This window comes from Gorilla gorilla, chromosome 6 (assembly GCF_029281585.2).
Source record: "Gorilla gorilla gorilla isolate KB3781 chromosome 6, NHGRI_mGorGor1-v2.1_pri, whole genome shotgun sequence".
In the NCBI taxonomy this organism is placed as follows: domain Eukaryota; kingdom Metazoa; phylum Chordata; class Mammalia; order Primates; family Hominidae; genus Gorilla; species Gorilla gorilla.
Genome location: NC_073230.2, coordinates 51,050,170 through 51,063,017, shown reverse-complemented (window position 1 = coordinate 51,063,017; position 12,848 = coordinate 51,050,170). Strand labels below are relative to the sequence as shown.

Sequence of the window (12,848 nt, the reverse complement as noted above, 5' to 3'; positions counted from 1 at the left end):
AATTTTTATATTTTTTGTAGAGACAGGGTTTTGCCATGTTGCCCAGGCTGGTGTTGAACTCCTGGATTCAACCTTTCTGCCTGCCTTGGGCTCCCAAAGTGCTGGGATTACAGATGTGAGCCACTGCGCCTGGCCAAGGCTTGATATTATTAAGTCAATGCTACTCATATTGGTCTAATTTATAGATCAATGCAATTATAATCAGAATCCTAGCAGGTCTGTGTGTGTGTGTAAATTGACATGTTGAGACTAAAATGTATGTGAAAATGCAGAGGGACTAGTGTAGCCAAGCCAACCTTGAAGAACAAAGTTGAAGAACTTACTCTACCAGATTTCAATGCTTAATGTAAAGCAACAACTGTTAAGACAGTGTGATATTAGCATAAAGATAGACATAGACTAGGGCCAGGTGCGGTGGCTCATGCCTGTAATCCCTGCACTTTGGGAGGCCGAGGCGGTGGATCGTGGTCAGGAGTTTGAGACCAGCCTGGCCAACATGGTGAAACCCTGTCTCTACTGAAAATACAAAAATTAGCCAGGTGTGGGGGGCATGAGCCTGTAGTCCCAGCTACCCAGGAGGCTGAGGCAGGAGAATTGCTTGAACCCAGGAGGCAGAGGTTGCAGTGAGCCTAGATATCACCACTGCACTCCAGCCTGGATGACAGAGTGAGACTCCATATATTAAAAAAAAAAAAAAAAAAAGCGGGTCGGGCACGGTTGCTCACGCATGTAATCCCAGCACTTTGGGAGGTCGAGATGGGTGGATCACCTGAGGTCACGAGTTCAAGACCAGCCTGGCCAACATGGTGAAACCCCATCTCTATTAAAAGTACAAAAATTAGCTGGGTGTGGTGGTGGGCGCCTGTAATCCCAGCTACTAGGGAGGCTGAGGCAGGAGAATCGCTTAAACCCGGGAGGCGGAGGTTGCAGTGAGCCAAGGTAGCGCCACTGTACTCCAGCCTGGTCGACAGAGCGAGACTCTGTCTCAAAAAAAAAAAAAAAAAAGAAAGAAAGAAAGAAAAAGAATAAAAAAATAGACATAGACCAATGGAACAAAATACAAGTCCAGAAATAGACCTCACAATCATTTTCAGCTTTATGCGATTCAATGGAGATGAAATAGTCTTTTCAATTCATTTTGCTGGAGCAATTGTGTTCCATGTGGGGAAAGAAAGGAAGCTTGGCTCATATATCACACCATATTCAAACAATAATTTGAGATAGATTCTAGACATACATACAAAAGGTTAATGTCAAAGCTTGTAGAAAAAATAGATTGTTATGATCTTGAACAAAACACAAAATCACTAATAATACTTCATTAAACTTAGGAACAAGTCCATGTATTCTTATAGTTATTCTAAGCGGTATCTTCAAATCAAGCTAGGCTTCATAACATTTAAGTACTTCCACCATTATCTTGAAGTTTGTAGAATTACCTAAACTAACATTTTATTATTATGCTCTCAGCTTTTTATCGAAGGGCACTATAGGAAACATTCACATGAAATTATTACTGGGCTCAGCATGGTGTCTCATGCCTGTAATCCCAGCAGTTTGGGAGGCTGAGGCGGGAGAATCACTTGAACCCAGGAGTTTAAGACCAGCCTGGGCAACACAATCAGACCCTGTCTCTACAAAAAATTAAAAAATTAGCTGAGGCAGTGGTGCATGATTGTAATCCCAGCTACTCAGGATGGAGGATTGCTTGAGCCCAGGAGGTGGAGGCTGTAGTGAGCTGTGACTGCACCACTATGCTCCAGCCTTGGTGACAGTGAGACCCTGTCTCTAGAAAAATATTTAAAAAATTATTACTGCATTTGCTGTAGATGATTAACTAACACTTTAGTATTTACTGTGCACTAGGCAGTATTCTTAGCTCTTATAAATATTACATCACTTAGTCCTCATAACTCCTACGAAGTAGATAGTATTCCTATGTACATTTTACAGATGAGGACACTGGTGAAAAGACATTAAATTACCCAAGGTTAATAGCCAGGGACTGCCACTTAGTATCAGGGATGGAATTTGAGCATAATCAGTGTATTAGTAAGCTAAGGCTGCCATTACAAATTTCCACAGGCTATGTGGCTGAAACAACAGAAATTGACTTCTCACAGTTACGGAGGTAGAAGTCCCAGATAAAGGTCTGGCATGATTTGATTTCTGGTGAGCGCTCTCTTCCTGGTTTGCAGACAGCTGCCTTTTCATTTTGCCCTCACATGGCCTTTCCTCCGAGTCCATGAGGAGAAAGAAGAGTGAGCTCTCTGGTGTCTCTTTCTATCAGGGCACTGATCCCATTGGATCAGGGCCTCACCTTCATGGCCTCATTTAACCTTAATTTTTTTTTTTTTACCCCAAATATAGTCACACTGGGCTTCAACATGAATTTTGAGAGAATACATATAGTAAGTCTATAACCATTCCATCACCCAAAAATTAATGTCCTTCTTGCATGCTGATATAAATGACCAGATCTCATGAGAACTCACTACCATGAGAACAGTACCAAGGGAAATGGTGCTAGAGCATTCATGAGAAATCCACCGCCACGATCCAGTCGCCTCCTACCAGACCCCACCTCCAACACTGGGGATTACATTTCACTGTGAGACTTTGGGGCTGGGGACACGTATCCACACTGTAACAGATGGAGAAATGAGAGTAGAGAAAATAACCAAAAACATTGGTGGAAACTACCACATGGTGAAAAACTCCAGGGAAATTCCAAGCTCAGGGCCAATAAATTCAGGAAGTCCTTTTTCATGCCAGTGTAACAGATGCAGCAAAAGACAACGTACAGAGACTCCACTTAAAATGGTGGTGGTAGGGAGAATTCTATAGTGGAGAAAAAAGTTTGTGAAAGCTATGAAGATAAATTTGTTGAATTTGTAGTTCAAATTTGTGTTATAATTGCAACTGTGTTAACTGTTAAAAGGACACAATTTGAATCACTCTTTTGCCTTTCTTCTATAACATTTCTGACCAGGCTGGGTGTGGTAACTCAGGCCTATACCTGACAGCACTTTGGGAGGCTGAGGTGAAAGGATCTCTTGAGGCCAACGGTTGCAGGCTGCAGTGAGCTGTGGCTGCATCATTACACTCCAGCCTGGGCAAGAGAGCAAGACCCTGTCTCAAAAAAGAAAACAAAAATCTAAGGCCTGGCGTGGTGGCTCACGCCTGTAATCCCAACACTTTTTCTTTTTCTTTTTTTTTTTGTCACCTGAGCTGGAGTGCAGTGGCACAAACATGGCTCACTGCGGCCTCAACCTCCTGCACTCAGGTGATCCTTCTGCTTCAGCCTCCCTTGTAGATGGGACCCTAGGTGTGTGGCACCAAGCCTGGCTAATTTTTTTAGAGGGTTTCTCTTTGTTGCCCAGGCTGATCAAACTCCTGAGCTCATGTGATCCTACCCTCTTGGCCTCCCAAAGCACTGGGATGACAGGCGTGAGCCCCCATGCCTGGCCAATCCCAGCACTTTGGGAAGCCAAGGTGGGAGAATCGCTTGAGCCACGGAGTTTGAGACCAGCCCTGGCAAAACAGCAAGACCCCCATCTCTACAAAAATAGCATTTAAAAATTAGCCAGCCATGGTAAAGCATGCCTGTAGTCCCAGATACTTGTGAGGCTGAGGTGGGAGGATCACTTGAGCCCAGGAAGTTGAGGCTGAAGTGAACCATAGTCACGCTACTGCACTTCAGCCTGGGCAACAGAGTGAGACTCTGCCCCCTGCCGCCTCAAATTTTTTTCTGATGAAATAGTGTGACGGGACAATAAGAGATTTTCCATTCCATGCTTCATTTTTGTAACCTATTCATCGATCTGACCTTCTATTTAATGGTATTAGGCCTTGAAGCAATTTGAAACAACAGCCTTGGGTAGGAAGCAATGATTCATAATTCTATAGTTCTGAGAGAAGCCTGATAATGTTTATCTCTTTATCTTATCTCCTATTATGTCTCCCATTTTCTTGGGGGAATAATCCAGCTTTTTAAAACATCAAATCAGGCTGGCCGTGGTGGCTCACACCTGTAATCCCAGCACTTTGGGAGGCCAAGGTGGGCAGATCACCTGAGGTCAGGAGTTCAAGACCAGCCTGGCCAATGTGGTGAAACACCATTTCTCCTAAAAATATAAAAAATTAGCCAGGTGTGGCGGTGTGTGCCTGTAGTCCCAGCTACTTGGGAGGTTGAAGCAGGAGAATCACTTGAACCTGGGAGGCAGAGATTGCAGTGAGCCATGATTGCACCACTGCACTCCAGCCTGGGCAACAGAGTGAGACTCCATCTCAAAAAAGAGCAAATTTGCCTAACTATCAAGTTGAGAGATGCTAGGGATCATCCTCCTTAAATGAACCACTAAAAATTTTAAAAAAGTATAAAGGCAAATTGAGAAACGAATAGATCTAGATATCCCATTATCCATCCTACAGGGGTTCCAAAAGAAGAAAACACAGAGAATTTGGAGGAATAAAGAAATACTAGAAGAAGAATTCCCAGAGTTAAAGGAGACATGAGTCTTCTAATTTAAGAGGCCTATAGAATATCAAGCAAGATACATGACAAAGGTTTCAAACTTGGAATACATCAAAGTAAAATTTCAGAATTTTAGATTTTATTGGAACTTTAGATGTATTTATATTGAGAAAATAACAAAACAAGATTGTCTACAAAAGAAAGAATCAGACTGGCATCCACCTCCTCACCAATTAACATTACATGCAAAAAAGATTCTGCAATGTCTAAGAGAAAATAATTTTGGCTGGGTACAGTGGCTCACACCTGTAATCCCAGCACTTTGGGAGGCTGAGATGGATGGATCACTTGAGGTCAGGAGTTCAAGTCCAGCCTGGCCAACATGATGAAACCCGGTCTCCACTAAAAATACAAAAATTAGCCAGGCATGGTGTGGGCACCTGTAATCCCAGCTACTCGGGAGGCTGAGGCAGGAGAATCGCTTGAACCTGAGAGATGGAGGCTGCAGTGAGCTGAAATGGTGCCACTGCACTGCAGCCTGAGTGAGACTCTGTCTCTAGCAACAATAATAATTTTGACCTTAGATTACCATACTAAGTGTGTTAAGGAATACACTTTTCTCTAAGGAATAGCTTTTCTCTAAGCGTTCCCTTGGCCTTCTTGCTTTGACTGAAACCTGGCTCTTCCCTGAGGACACTGATTGCCCTGTAGCTTTCTCCAGTGATGACTGTTTTCTCTCCTGTGTACCACTGGGTTTGGAGTCTAGCTGGAGGTTCTTATTTCACAGATAGATAAATAAATAGGAGAGAGAAGCCGGTTGGCATGTAACAGGTTTTCTCGCTCTAGGGAGATTCTTCAAGTAATCACTATGTCGACAGACACAGATGTTTCCTTTTCTTCGTACAATGAAGATCAGGGATCCAAACTTACTCAAAGGCTAAAGAGGCACCATTCACCCCCATTGGAATGGCAGGTTTTGTAGCAATTGTTGCATATGGACTACACAAATTGAAGAGCAGGGGAAATACTAAAATGTTCCATCATCTGATCCACATGCGTGTGGAAGCCCAAGGCTTTGCTGTAGGAGCAATGGCTGTTGTTGGTATGGACTATTCCATGTATCGGGAATTCTAAGCAAAACCTGAGCCTTAGAAGAAGAGATATTGTCTTGATCTTGTTGGAGGAGCTTGCTTTAGTTAGACATCTCATTATTGAAGTTACATATTAATGTTGAAAATTAACTATTTGAGTGGGTTAAGATGGTAACACGGCATTTTGAATATTGGCTTCCTTTCTTGCAGGCTTGATTTGCCTGGTGATTGAATTACTAGTGAATAGTTTACTAACTAGGTCATTAAAGGAAGTAGAGTTAACATAAAAGATACATGTCACCTAAATATACTTCATAGTGTTGAAATGTCCACCTTCTTAAACTGTTAAGATGAAATTAGTTCTAAAGAAGATAGTAGGCCAACCCTGAAGTACTCCCAGTTTGCTGCAGAATCTCACGTTTTGAATGTTATGTAAGAGTCCTATTTGCCCAGTTAGTTTAACTTTTTTCTGCCTGTCTTGTGGACTGGCTGGCTCTTTCAGAACTCTGTCCAAAAAGTGCATGGAATATAACTTGTAAAGCCTCCCACAACTGACAGTATCTATGTGTGTGTGTTTAAACCCAGCCTCGAAAGCTTACAATAGAGCTGTATAGTAGTAGTATTAAAGAATCACAATTGTAAACACGAGAATAACTGATGGATTCTAGTTTAGTTCTTTTGTAATTGCAGAATTATATTTTTGCTGCTGTTAGAATAATTTTTAAATGTTATCTTGAAATAGAAATATGTATTTTGGTTGGGCACTGTGGCTCACACCTGAAATCGTAGCACTTTGGGAGGCCAAGGCGGGCGGATTACCTGAGCTCAGGAGTTTGAGACTACCCTGGGCAACATGGTGAAACCCTGTCTCTACCAAAAATACAAAAAATTAGTCAGGAGGCATAGTGGCAGGCACCTGCAGTCCCAGCTACTCAGGAGGCTGAGGCATGAAAATCGCTTGAGCCCGAAAATTGGAGGTTGCGGTGAGCTGAGACTGTGCCACTGCACTCCACCCTGGGTGACAGAATGAGACTGTCTCCAAAAAAAAAAAAAAAAAAAAAAAAGGAAAGGAAGAGATATGTATTTTAAGAACTCAAGCAAAAATAAATGAACACTATTAAAATGATGTGTGTGTTGCTTATTTTCTCCATAAAAACTGTAAACAATGGAATTGATTAATGACTTATGAGCAAACTGGTTTGGCCAGAAAGTATACAGAATTTGTTTGTTTGTTTTTTTTTTTAGTTTCAGTGTGTCTCCCAGGTTGGAGTGCAGTGGCATGATCTCGGCTCAATGCAACCTCCACCTCCCGGGTTCAAGTGATTCTCCTACCTCAGCCTCCCCAGTAGCTGGGATCAGAGGTGCCCGGCACCATGCCCGGCTAATTTTTGTGTTTTTAGTAGAGATGGGGTTTCGCCATGTTGGCCTGGCTGGTCTCAAATTCCTGACCTCAGGTGATCTGCCTGCCTTGGCCTCCCAAAGTGCTGGGATTATAGGCATGAGTCACCGGGCCCGGCACACAAACTTTTATATACTACAGAATGCTATTATACTTGTGAAATTCTCTTGTCTAACCTGAATTTACATTCCATGATGATAACATGGTATACGTATTGTTATGAAAGTGACCATGTCCATAAATAGATAGGAGAAATCCCATAACTCCTACTACATCGGTTCTACCTTTTGCAACCATTTCCATTTCACTAACTTCTGTCCTGCTGCTATGGAAAAACTATCTGGACTCCTAGAAAATCTCTGCTTGCCAAACAAAGAACACACCAGCTCTCCTGCCTCATTTTTTCCCCCATATAAGGTCCATGAGGGCCACAGTTTTGTTTGTTTGTTTTGATTTTCTCTGCTCCTAGCATCAAGTACTGTGCCTGGCACACTATACAAGCTTAGTCTTTAATGAACAAATACAAATTAAATCTGTATATGGGCTGAGTGTGGTGGTTCATGCCCATAATTCCAGCACTTTGGGAGGCCAAGGTGGGCCTATCACTTGAGGCTGCCAATTTTGAGACCAGCCTGGCCAACATGGTGAAATCCCATCTCAAAAAAAGAAAAAAAAAAAGGCCGGGCACGGTGGCTCACGCTTGTAATCCCAGCACTTTGGGAGGCCGAGGTGAGTGGATCACCTGAGGTCAGCGGTTCAAGACCAGCCTGGCCAACATGGCGAAACCCCATCTCTACTAAAAATACAAAAAAAAAAAGCTGGCATGGTGGTGGGTGCCTGTAATCCCAGCTACTCGGGAGGCTGAGGCGTGAGAATCACTTGAACCCGGGAAGTGGAGGCTGCAATGAGCTGAGTTCGCACCACTGCATTCCAGTCTGGGTGACAGAGCAAGACTCCAGCTCAAAAAAAAAAAAAAAAGAAAAGAAAAAAAGTTCACTTTGCTGCCAAGATTGCGAGTTTTTGCTATTTCTTTCAATTAGGGGATGTTATACGTGTATGATTGCAACCAGTGACCACTGTATGTTTTTGTTTCTCTCCTTTCCTAAGGGAAGTTTCTTTCTTTGTCTTTTCTTTTTTTTCCAATTGTGGTTACCATGGTTTTGTTTTTTGTTTTTTTGTTTTGAGATAGAGTCTCGCTCTCTTGCCCAGGCTGGAGTACAGTGGTGCAATCTCAGCTCACTGCAACCTCTGCCTCCTGGGTTCAAGCAATTCTCCTGCCTCAGCCTCCTGAGTAGCTGGGACTACAGGAGCACGCCACCACACCCGGCTAATTTTTGTATTTTTAGTAGAGACGGGGTTTCACCATGTTGGCCAAACTGGTCTTGAACTCCTGACCTCGTGATCCTCCTGCCTCAGCTTCCCAAAAGTGCTGGGATTACAGGCGTGAGCCACTGTGCCCGGCCACCATGTTTTCTTTCTACCATTGCATGTTGACTAAGCTGGAGTCAGTTAAGTGTAACTTGGCAATCATTTGCCATGAGAAGTTGTATTATATCTAGACCTGAAAAGAAATACAAATCATCCATGGGTTTCTGACCCGCAATCGGAATGAATAATGAGACTTTCAGCTATCTCCCTGAGGAGGTGTGTTTTGTCATGTAGGTTAGACAGTTATATTAGCTGGGGTGTGACCATTTTTAAGAAAGTATATAGATGCTAAATGCAGTGTGGAATCCTGGATTGGATCTTGGAACAGAAAAAGATAATTATTGGAAAAAGCAATGAAAGACAAATGAAGTCTGTAATTTGTTTAGTATTCTTAGTTTTAACACATGTTCTATGGTTGTGTAAGATGTTAGCATCAGGGAAAGTTGTGTGAAGGCTATATGGGAACTCTGTACTATCTTTGCAACTTTTCTATAAATTTAACAGTCAACATATAATATAAAAACAAAACAAAACTACAAGGCTGGGCCTGGTGGCTTATGCCTGTAATCCCAGCACACTGGGAGGCCAAGGCAGGAGGATGGCTTGAACCCAGGAGTTCGAGACCAGTCTGAGCAACATAGTGAGATACTGTCTCTACAAAAAATAATACAGCAAAAAAATTAGCCAGGCATGGTGGTGCATGCCTATAGACCCAGCTACTCAGGAGGCTGAGATGGAAGGATCACTTGAGCCCAGGAGGTCAAGGCTGCAGTGAGCCATGATGGTGCCACTGCACTCCAGGCTGGGTGAGAGCAAGACCCTGTTTTCAAAATAAGAAGAAAAAAAGAAAACGACAAAAACCAAAACCAAAATAGTGTATGTATAGCAAAAGGTTTGTGTATGGAAACTGGGCTGCCAGGACATAGAATGTCTTTTCTGGCCAGGCGTGGTGGCTCACGCCTGTAATCCCAGCACTTTGGGAGGCCGAGGCAGGCGGATCATGAGGTCAAGAGATTGAGACCATCCTGGCCAACATGGTGAAACCCCGTCTCTACTAAAAATGCAAAAATTAGCTGGGCATGGTGACGTGCGCCTGTAGTCTCAGCTACAAGGGGGGCTGAGGCAGGAGAATCCCTTCAACCTGGGAGGCAGAGGTTGCAGTGAGCCAAGATCATGTTACTGCACTCCAGCCTGGTGACAGAGCAAGACTCTGTCTCAAAAAAGAAAAAAAAAAAAGAATGTCTTTTCTTACTGAGTATTCATTTTTTTTCTCAACAACATTCTATTTTCTACTGGGAAACTGTGCATTCCCTTATTCTCCGTCTTTGCGATTTAGAGGGACACTAATTCCACCTCTGCCTCTACGGATAGCAAGTGACCTAGACTTGACCTGCTGAGCAACATCACATCTTGGTCACAGCTGCAGATTCAGGGATGGACATTTGATTTAATCAGAACAAATGAGGTGCAATTACAAGACTCTTGTGAAACTGTTAAGAAGCCTGCCAGGTTGAGGCTGCAGTGAACTATGATTGTGCTACTGTACCCTAGCCTGAGCGACACACTAAGACCCTGCTTGAAAAAAAAAAAAAAAAAGCCAGAATCTCTCCTTTCCACTGGGGGGTTGATAAGAAGAGTTGTGTTAATCTTATTGTCATCACGAGGTGAGAGGCTGCTGGAAAATGGGACCAAGACAGGAAAGAGCAGAACAAAAGAGCCCAGCCAAGGACTGACAGCATTACTTAAACTCCTTTACCCAGCCAGGCCCTGGACTTTTAAAATAAAGTATGTTTGTTCCATGAGGCCATTTAAGTTGGGTTTTCTGAATCTTACAACTTGACAGAATCCAGACTAAGACAAAAATCGCTAACTATAGTGAGGTAATGCAAAACCGTGAATTAGTATGAAACCATCAAAAAAATGTATTTGTTAGTGCATATGAAAATCTTTGGAGGCAGGGTGCAGTGGCTCACGCCTGTAATCCTAGCACTTTGGGAGGCTGAGGCAGGCAGATCACTTTATGTCGGGAGTGTGAGACGTGCCTAGGCAACATGGGGAAACCCCCATCTCTACTAAAAATACAAAAATTAGCTGGGGATGGTCACGCACACTTGTAATCCCAACTACTTGGGAGGCTGAGGCGGGAGGATCATTTGATCCGAGAGGCAGAGGTTGCAGTGAGCCAAGATCCCACCACTGCACTCCAGCATGGGCGACAGAGCAAGACTCCATCTCAAAAAAACAAACAACAACAACAACAACAAAAACAAACTTTGGAAAGACTAATCAGTTAACTGGATTGGGATTACAAGAGATTTTCACATTCTGCTCTACACATTTCTGAATTATTTGAATTTTTTAACAGGAGCATATATGATTCATATTACCAGAAATAGCAAACATCAAGCTGAACTGCAGCTAAGGAGTGTCTGTGATAAAGAGAAAACTGTTTGATTATTAAACAAAAGACAATTGAAGCCTCAGTTCTTTTAATTTGCCTTGTTCAATTAGTTACTTAGCTTTATGAACTCAAGTCATACACTGAGACCCTGAAGTTGTTTTTGTTTTGAATTAATGCCATATAGCTGAAAGTGACAAACACTTTACTCATGGCAGTATACAGAAAATTTTCAGGGAAGATGAAAAGGCATGAAAACAGCAGGTTGCGGTGGCTCACGCCTGTAATCCCAGCACTTTGGGAGGCCAATGCGGGCGGATCACTTGAGGTAAAGAGTTCGAGACCAGCCTGGCCAACATAGAGAAACCCCGTCTCTACTAAAAGTACAAAAATAAGCCGGCTGTGGTGGCGGGTGCCTGTAATCCCAGCAACTCGGGAGGCTAAGACAGGAGAATCACTTGAACCCTGGAGGCAGAGGTTGCAGTGAGCCTAGATCGCACCACTGCACTCCAGCCTGGGTGACAAGAGTGAGACTCTGTCTCAAAAAAAAAAAAAAAAAATAAAATAAGACATGAAAACTTGACTCTTGATAGACAATTCTAGCAATACACAAACTGTTTTTACTTTGTTTCCCTACAGTCTTGAATTTGTTGTCCAACTCATTTTCTGGTTACGAATTTAAAATTACAGCATAGTGCCAATGTCTGAGATGTAATCTATTATTGGTTTAAATTCAGGATTCATAATATAATATGGAGTCTGCTCACATATTCCATGGGCTCATGTAGTGATGTTAATTATGTTTCAGAAAAAAAGCATCATGGTCATCCATTCTCAATAGACACTGTTGAATTACAAAACTAGTCCTAATATGTAGAATGAGAATTCCTTTATATCTACACATTATGAGAATATTTAGGTAAGTTACTTAATAAATCCTGATCCCAACTTAAAAAGTGACTTTTGCTGAGGCGGATGGATCGATTGAGTTCAGGAGTTTGACACCAGCCTGGACAACATAGGGAAACCCTGTCTCTATGAAAAAAAAAAAAAAAGCAAAAACCTAAAAACCACCACCAACTAAAACCTAGTCAGGCATGATGGTGCACGACTGTGGTCCCAGCTACTCTGGAGAGTGAGGTAGGAGGATTTCTTGGACCGGGGAGGTCAAGGCTATACTGACCTATGTGATTGTGCCACTGCACTCCAGCCTGGGTGACAGAGCAAGACCATCTCAAAAAATATATAGAATAATAACTTTTCCACCCCAGAAAGATACTGGTTCCACAAGTTTATTAAAAAAATAAAATAAAATGGCCGGGCACGGTAGTTCACGCCTGTAATCTCAGCACTTTGGGAGGCCAAGGCGGGTGGATCACGAGGTCAGGAGATTAAGATCACCCTGGCCAACATGGTGAAACCCTGTCTGTACTAAAAATACAAAAAAAAAAAAAAAAAAAAAAAAATTAGCTGGGCATGGTGGCCCGTGCCTGTAATCCCAGCTACTCCGGAGGCTGAGGCAGGAGAATCGCTGAAACCCCAAGAAGCAGAGGTTGCGGTGAGCCGAGATCACGCCATTGCACTCCAGACTGGACAACAAGAGTGAAACTCTGTCTCAAAATAAATAAATAAATAAAATTTAAAAAAACAAAAAATAAAAAACAATGTGTGCACAATTCTGTTAATCATTTACAACAAAGGTCATAAACTGGTGACCTGGGGTTGGGATTCAGCTGATATGTGGTTTTGACGTACATTGTTTAAACAGTAACAAAAAATTAGTTTCAAATTGGGAGATTTTGAGTAAAAAAGCCCAAGTTTTCGGGAGTCTTTTGAAAAACTGAAAAATCTGGTGACACTACACTTTTACATTGGGTTTTAATTTTATTTTTGTGAGACAGAGTCTCACTCTGTCACCCAAGTAGGAGTACAGTGGCTTGATCATGGCTTACTGCAGCTTCAACCTCCCAGGCTCAATCTTCCTGCCTCAGTCTCCCAAGTAGCTGGGACCAACGCGTGCGCCACAACACCTGGCTAATTTTTGTATTTTTGGTA

At 42.6% G+C, this 12,848-nt stretch overlaps 1 pseudogene; it reads left to right on the top strand.

Annotated features, from left to right (window-relative positions):
* The first annotated feature begins 5,284 nt into the window (after positions 1-5,284).
* Positions 5,285-5,629, top strand: LOC101132983 (HIG1 domain family member 1A, mitochondrial-like; annotated as a pseudogene).
* The last annotated feature ends 7,219 nt before the right edge of the window (positions 5,630-12,848 follow it).